This window comes from Lepisma saccharinum, chromosome 18, assembly GCF_977018435.1.
Source record: "Lepisma saccharinum chromosome 18, izLepSacc3.1, whole genome shotgun sequence".
NCBI classification, from domain to species: Eukaryota; Metazoa; Arthropoda; class Insecta; order Zygentoma; family Lepismatidae; genus Lepisma; species Lepisma saccharinum.
In genome coordinates, this window is record NC_139246.1 from 14,797,838 (window position 1) to 14,806,913 (window position 9,076).

Consider the following 9,076-nt stretch of genomic DNA (forward strand, 5'->3'; position numbering starts at 1 on the left):
GTCTGCTTTGGTAGATCAGTCTTATTTCCTTCAAATCTCTCACTTCATGATTAGACTGCAGTTGTACAGTGGGATCCACTAGTATTGCACGGCAAATTGTCCACGACTATTTTCATTAATTTTTCTCTTACATCCTATATGTTTTTAAATGATGGATTTTATGTATGCTGGTGCAGAAGTTGTCAACAGCTTGTTTTCTTTTAATTCTTGAAGCTCTTATTAGATCAAATAAAGTGCACAAACATGGTGATGGACAATTTGCACGGTAATCCTCATGGATCCCACTATACTTTTGAGATTTTTAAAATAAGAAATTTTTTAAGCCGAAAATTAATCTTGACAATAACTTTTTGGTTAAGGAAATATTCTGGGGCTCAATCACATAACCCCAGCTAAAATGCCCAACCTTAATTTAATATTTATTCTGGTTGGTGTGGAAACTTAGCAATAAGCTTTAAGAATTACACGAGAGTGAATAATATTAATATGTATTTGTTATTTTATGGAAACCCGGTGTTTGCCCACCGATTGGACCAGGAGACAACTGCGTCAGAAGGTGCTACTCTGACTATGAGAGCCCAGGTGCAGATAAATGTTGCAGAGACGGGTGTGGAGTATTTTGCAGGAGTCCAGTTATACGGAACTAATTTATGACTGCAATTATACTCCCTAAAATGTCCTCTGGAAATGTTTTCTTTATCTTATTTACTAAATGAATTGTAGACTGTCACCTGATGCTCTGAAATAAATATTTTACTAGCAGATATAAACAGAATATTTACGATTACAAAATTAATTTTCCTCTTTATGAGCCAGTATCTACGCGTATGTATCGTTACGCGAGATGAAATAACATCCAATATATACAAGTTAATTCTATACGCTGCTTATTGCAACATACAGTGGTGGGTGTGGAGGTAGGACCGCACAAATTCATAATTTCGTCCACTTTGCTGAGGTGGTGCGATCAACACCATTCTCCAACTGCCTTTACATACCAAAGCTGTCCCCAGGTACACATCTATTGGACGCTGGCTGAAGCCCAGAGCAGTGGAATTTTATTAGTGTATTTTACAATTATTATGTTTTAAATAATAATAGTAATAACCTACGTATTATTATTATTGAGTTTTTAATTTTAGAAAATTATGTCGCTCATCTATTTTAACTAATCGTGAGAAGTTAATGAATTATAATTTTGTGTGTAGGTGAAATAAATCAAGGAAGTAATGCATTGAAACACAATCCAGAAATTGAAAGTTATAATTGATTTTGTACATAAACCAGAACATCTTGTAAGATGATGCAGGATAAATATTTACTAGGGCCTCCCCGATGGCGCAGTGGTAGCGTCGTTGCCTTGTAATCAAGGGGTCCCAGATTCGATTCCCGGTGGAGGAACATGGTGGTTCGGATCCCACTTTAAACTGTAGGTCCAGTCCCGATTAGCCTTACTGTGCATAAAGTGGATTTAAAACAACAAATCAATCAATCAATCAATCGAAATATTTATTAATATCGTGACACATATTATGTGCTGATATCTACAATTAGCAAGTTTTTAATAATAAATCAAATAAGAAGTATTATTCAAATGAGAATAGGATTCGTTCATTGGAACATGAAATGTGAGAACGATGTTATTGTCGAGCAGAATGCAAGGAATTGCCTATGCAATTATACAGATCAAAATTGATATTGTATTACTACAAGGAATCCGATGACAAGGGAATGGTAAAATAAACAAAAAAGAACTTTGGTCGACAGGCCACAAGTGACACGTGTCGCTTGGAAGCGAACCCTCAGTAATCGATGAAAATTTTGGAAACAAGGAGGCACAAGCTGCATGTGTCGTTTGTCGCTCGGACTGCACCGTTTCCTCAATACTATGCATCATGTCGCCTCGGTTTGTTCGCAGATGCTCAGTACATTTTTGCTCATGGACTGAAGCAACCCGTGTCGTTTCAGTCTGAAACTCCCTGTTGGGTTATTACAGTGTTATGTGTGTGACATATTACAGGGTGTCCCACTCGAAAGGGAACCCTGAAATTGTTTTGTAAAAAATGGAAATGAAGAGTAAAGGAAACGAAATTTGAACATGACCTACCAGTATTTGTGGGAAAAGAAATTACATCACAAAAGGTGTTGGAAATGACATCCAATAACTTGTAAACACAGTTGAACACGACGTTTGAAGTTTGTGAATGTGCGACGAGCTACATGACATTCGTTCAATTTATTAATTTGAATCAGACAACTACGACTCAATAACTGAGTCTCAACGATCCTGAATCGTTGAATACGTCATTAGTTCGAATTATTTGTTTTGATAAACTTTGCCTGGTAACGCTGGTGACGCGTGCAGATCACTGGAGATTAAAATTTTATACCTTCAGATTTCAAATAGGATTTCAAATAATTTACAACTAACAATAACCCCTTTCCATAGCAACAGCATTAACCCAATTTACACATGCGAAATTCCCCCCTTCTGAAAGAGAAGAATTAATCATTTAAACATTTTCACAAACACCAAATACAAATGGAAGAAAATGTTTTAGCACGTAAATATGAACACCAGAAACAGTAAACTTATTTATTGTATTCAATTTAACACATATTTCCTGCGTATGAAAGCATCAACAATCTGTCCTTATTAAGTTAAGAGACGTAAAATAAAAACTGTCGATACGTGAACGAAAAATTACCCATCAAAGTCATTTAGCATGCACCTTTAATGCCATATAAGGAATTACAAAAGTCCTAATTAGTTCCTATTTTGACATAGAACCAAACTTGGAACATGCTACTCGTTTATTTTGACTAGTGCTATGCGTTTCTTGCACGAAAATAAATCGTTTTACGTGTGCACAGAGCCCTTTTCAGACATGGCGTCGATGGCCATTTTGTAAATAACGCATGGTCTGTGACGTGTACTTGTACCGTTTCCCGTAAAATTCAACACACGCGAGATAGCTATCTCATAAACAACTTTGCTTAAACGTTGTAAACACGATCTTCCAGAATTTTCTTCCTCTCAAAGTCACTTAAGATAATTAATTTCCTCACCTGGTGTGTCGGGAACGACGAATCCAGCACGCACGAGTCCACTCTTACCTCTCTCTCCCCGAGAGCTCCATCCCTTTCCAACACCTATTTTTGCGATGTGCTTTCACTTCATGCTATTATCTGCCGTTTTGTCCTAACTGCAGATGTAAAATTCCTCCCTAAAGCACGGAAACAATTCTGATTTCCTCCACTGTAGTGACATTACTCTGTTCACTCCATGTTTCTTTTCCGGAAGTGCTTCTCCACCACTGCACACCCCTCTCGATCACTATTCGTCATTTTTTTAGAGCACATTTGTCTTTACCAAACAACAATTTTTCATGATTTAAATACCACACGTTAACAGATATGTATATGCGTTAAAGAACCTAGTGTAATGCTTTATGAGATAAACTTTTGCTGTTAATTAACCAAAGGCATCTAGACCAAAACGCTGTATATTTTATTATTTTGCGCCATAAGTGCGAATTGCCCATGCGTGCAGTGACCGACACATCAAAATGTCCTTGTGCATAAGGAAACCGCGAGAAAATCGGATCTTAAACAAAGGAATTTACAATTCAAATGCGCACGACGGTCAGAGCCATCTAGCGATTCTTCGCGTAACTGTTAAAGCAACAAAGTTTTCATATTGCATAGGCATTCCACCTATCGTGAATTCTCTGCACTAGACGAGTTCATCGTCTTTGAACCTGAGTTGGGCTACTTTACCCCAGCAAAACACACACGAAATTCAAGTTTCCAGAATACCTTATGACAGTTCGTCATAAATGGCGCCCAACATAGGGCTGAACCCTCACACAATACTTTTTTTACAATACTAAAGTTAGACTTTCATCAAATAAACATTCATATTCTACATATTCACTAATATACATATTTGATATATACAGACATATTACTTTATTGTTTACAACATGAAACATCCCGGATCACCAACTCTGGTGACTCCATCATTCTCCAGAAAGAAGGAACCCCGCATGTGTTTTGGCGTCTTGCAGAACATAGTGGCTTGTATATTTTTGGTTGGAGCAGGAAACAAATGAATGCCTAGGCCCACCGCAACATTATACTTACTTGACTATTAGCCCGCCGCAAGCATAACCTAACTTGACCTCTACCGCATCATACCTGCCCCCACCCGCAAACTCAACAACACCCCTATGGAGCTACCTAAACAACTCTTAATTCGCTTCTGGATTCATTCAATCTGAGCTAATCACTATTTAAAGGCGTAGTATGAGCCTTGTGTGCTACTACCCTAATGCGCTGCAGTTGGTATTTTCTTTGACCTGACCACAACAACGATGCAAATAGTGGTGTTCCAAATATTTATGAGATGAATACCCTTGAGCAATCTATCATAGAAAATGCCTTATCTTATTTTGGAGCAATCAGGAAGATTTCAGGCTCATCTCGCATGCTAGTACGCCGCAGAAATTTCACCTACTTGGTCAACTCGCCCGCCGCAGGCTCAATCTCACTTTACCCATACGAGAAATTTTAACCTTGCTCTTCCCCTACCCCCTCTTTATTTACACTGTCCTTAACTAAAACGTCTGATTTACAGCTAAACCCCATCGTCTGTAACATTTCATCCACACCTTCCAAATTCAAATCTAGTAATCTTTTCACCCAAATTTTTACCTTGTCATCTGAACAATTCCAAACTTTACAATTTTCTATCGACTGGTGATCCATTTTTTCTCCTGTCACACAGTCTATTAATGACAGCGTAGAATCTTTACTGTTCTTTACACAAAGGTAAGGGCCGACAAAGAGGTCACAATATTTTCTTATCACCTTATCTCCGGTACCACTTAAGGTCTGATTCTTAACGAAGACTAGCTTACCCTCTTCCACTACAGGTTTAGCATCCATCTTAGCATTATGTTGCTTCAATTTATTTTGCCTTTTACTAAGACTAGACAGATTCGCCATGACTAGCTTGTCATTCCACGTGACATTGTTAGCATCGACCCCCAGCGTCGGTATATCGGTCAAACTCTTTGTCATGTTTAATCTCAACTCCATTGGAGAATATCCTGTTTGTAACGAAATGGAACCATTCAGAAGGCGCAGAGCTTCAGGTACTTTTTCCGGCCATTTATTGTGATTGGAATTACAGAGTATTCTCATCAAACGGTTCAATTCCGAATGATAGCGCTCTACCCAATTTGAGCTCGGATGGTACACCGGAGTGTAAACAAGTTGTACCCCCCATGTTTTCATTGCATTCTGAAAAATTTTCGACTTAAATTGTGGCCCATTATCCGAAACTAACCTCTGAGGAATTCCCTAATGAACAAAGTACACTTTTGACAATTTATTCACAATGGTATTGGCATTGCTATTAACCACCGGGTATGCCACCAAATACCTTGTTGCTGCATCTAGAACCGTAAACAAAAACCTTTCTCGTTTAGGCCCCAGCGCAAACGGACCCTGCAGATCAATAAACAAAATCTCCCCCGGCATGTCTGTGAAATGAGACCTAGCAACAATTTTAGCCGGATGTTTATTCGGTTTTGTACGCTGACACAACTCACAGTTTTTTACATACGACTTAATATCAGATTTCATCCCTTGCCAGTAGAAAACCCGATATAAGTGAGATAAAGTTTTGGCAACTCCGAAGTGTCCCATGTCATCATGTCCAGCCACCAAAACTTTATTTATCAATTTGACAGGAATGCATATCCTGTGACGCGAAACATCATGGAAGTCTTTAATATAAAGAGCATCATCATTTAAGCAGTATGTTCGATTCCAAGATCTTGAGCGAGAATTGATCCTTTGACTTACCCCCTTAAGATGATCAATAATTTCTCTCAAACCCACGTCATCACTCTGTAAATCAATCAACTCCTCCTTGGTGAAAATCTTCTGATTTAAATGCGTAACTACAGAAATATTTACCAAAAATTGAGAATCAGGTGTATCTGGAAAGTTTCTACTAAGGGTATCTGCCAAGAGGTTGTCCGAACCCTTGCAATATTGCACCACGAAGGAATACTGTTGGATCTGTATAAACCATCTTGTCAGCCTGGCATTCCATGAATGTGCAGATTCTAACCACGTGAGTGATTTGTGGTCAGTGACAACAACAAATTGTCTACCCTTAAGAAATGTGGAAAATTTTTCGATCGTATATAGTATAGCCAAAACTTCGATCTCAGTTGACGTATATGACTTTTCGTACGTTCTAAGCAACCTGCTGACGAATCCTAAGGGTTTCATATCCCCATCCGTAATCTGGTAACAAAAGCCCCCTATCCCCATAAGAGATGCATCCGTTTGAATATAGAACGTTTTCTCAAAATCTGGAAAGTTAAGGGTCACTTCATGGACTACTAACGCCTTCAGGTGCATAAAAGCTTGTTCAGCTTGTGTGGTCCAATGCCACTTCGTCTTAAGTTTCACTAGTTCATATAACGGTTGTGCCACCATGGCATAATTAGGAATATACTTCGCTAACCAATTAAAACATCCCAGAACCCTTTGCAACTGTTTCAAGTTTTCAGGTTTGCGTAGGTTAACAATGCTTTCGACGTAGGAAGGATCTTTCTGGAAACCCTGTGTCGTGATTATATGTCCCAAAAACTTAAACTCTTGCACTGCAAACCTACATTTTTCTAGCTTCAACGTAAAACCCGCGCATTTTAATCTTTCCAAGACCAGACTGACATGCCTTAGATGTGAATCAAAATCTTTAGATTTGATGATGATATCGTCTACGTACACCACAACAAAATCTAAAAATGATCCCAGTACCCTATTCATGACATCCACGAACACAGCCGTGCCGTTCACCGAACCAAACACAACTCTTTTAAATTGGTACAGAATACCCTCAAATGCAAATGCCGTGAATTTACGACTGTCAGTATGTAAAGATACTTGCCAATAAGCGTTTCCTAAGTCCAGCGAGGTGAAGAATTTACAGCCTAAAAATGAAGTCAACAGATCGTTAATCTTCATTGGCGTAAGTTGCATGAGTTTAACGTGTTGATTAACCTTTTTCAAATCTACACATAATCGTATCCCCCCCATTTGGTTTGGGAACCACCAGTAGAGGCGAACGATATTCGGACTGTGAAAGCTCAATCACATCCCAAGCCAACATTTGGTTCAAATGATTCCTAACTTGATCCCTGTAAGCATAAGGAATGGGGTAATTCCTCGCCACGATTGGTTCAACAGTGTCCAATACCATCCGATGTTCGTACTCTCTACATAATCCCGGTGTGTCAGTAAACATCTGTTCAAAGGCGCTTAACATGTCTATGAATCGAGAATTTAAATGTTCTTCTAAGTTCAGCGAACCCTTCACTTTGTGCATGAAAGACGACTGTTCATTTGCTGAAAGATCTATATTCATTGAAACGTTCATCAAAGACAAGTCCGGTCCCAAAGAATCTACTTCTCTAAGAGGTGTGAACTTCAAAAGTGCTTTACCATTGGGAGTATGATAAAAGAAAGCAGCTACGTCGAAGTTTAGTTCACCGTGAACCCCATATATCACATCTAAACCTAGCAATACGGGTACATTTAATTTTTTCACCACTAGAAACTGTACATAATAATCATGCCCCCCCAAATTGATCATCAATTTCGTGATTCCTTCAACAGATTTAGACCTCGAACCAGTATAATCTACTAATTTAATATTGGATGCTGGTTCCAATCTTGGTCTCGAGATCAAAGACGAAATCGATTTCCAAGTGTTAAATTCGAGGAGAGACACCTCGGCACCACTATCACATAGAGCATTAAAAACTTTACCTAATATGGCAATTTTAATCATAGCAGACGTATGTTGTTGGTAACCCACATTAACAGGTATAGTTGAATTCATTTCATCAAGAAAATCACTCTCCTCTCCCCACGTATCATTTATATTTACAAACTGTATAGCAGGAAATTTTACCTCACCCTCACCCCCTGCCCGTTGGTAAGAGCTCCTCTCCCGTTTTCCGACCTGATTGGTTCATTGGAAGTATCTTCGACAGCATGTATCTCTGCCTCGACTACAAACTGAGAACTAGGTTCAGGACTACCACGACCCGCCATGGTAAAAATACCTTTTTTTCTCAGGAAATTCAACACCTGAACCATTCCTTCCCTATTCCAATGAACGAGATCAGTTCTTCCCCGCGAAGGATTACCCAGATACTCTTCATATAAATCAATGCGTAATCCACCTTGACTGTTAAAAAATATGGGCGAAATATCATGCACCTTGACGTTTCTACCGTTATGGAACGATACAATGTATTCGTTAATTCCACGCCATTTCAACCATACGTTAGAACTCACACTTCGCATTATTCTTGCTAATGGAGGTAAGGTTAACCAATGAATTTCCTTTGTTTTTTCCGACAAAAGTTCCAACGTTTCCAGCAGGTTGCGTTTAATAGTTTCCTCCGACTGAAAGTTCAGTATATCATTTGTCCCTATCATTATGACTACAGAATCAGCTAATTTAGAGCTCAATCTAAGCCTATTATTCAACTGTTCTGTGGTTTGTCCACTTACAGATAACCCTATTCTCCGATTACCTCGCTCGTCAATGCAAAGTTGGTAATTACCAGACCTTTGCGCAAGTCTGACAAACATGCTGTCACCTACTAATTGTTTCCCTTCCAATAAAGGATCAAGAGTATTAAACCAGCCTTTACCCCTTGGATGGTTATAAGGTAATGCGGAAGTGTCTTTATTTACGGGAGGATTATTCAAGGTCGAACCCACATCACCTCCTACGATGTGGGCAGAATCTCGTTTCCCAACGAGGACTCTTCTGAAGAATTTTTCCTGTTTCGTATGCGCCGCTTCGAATTTGGACTAACATACACCCCCTTCCTTACGCTCGTCGGTGAAGTGATCATTTCCCGCGACCCTGGTCTAAGTTTCTCTTCAGAGGCCTCAGAAGTGACTGAGACTTTGTTCACCCCACCCTTGAACCCTTTGCCTTTAGGAAGTGGAGCCACATTTCGTTTTACATTTA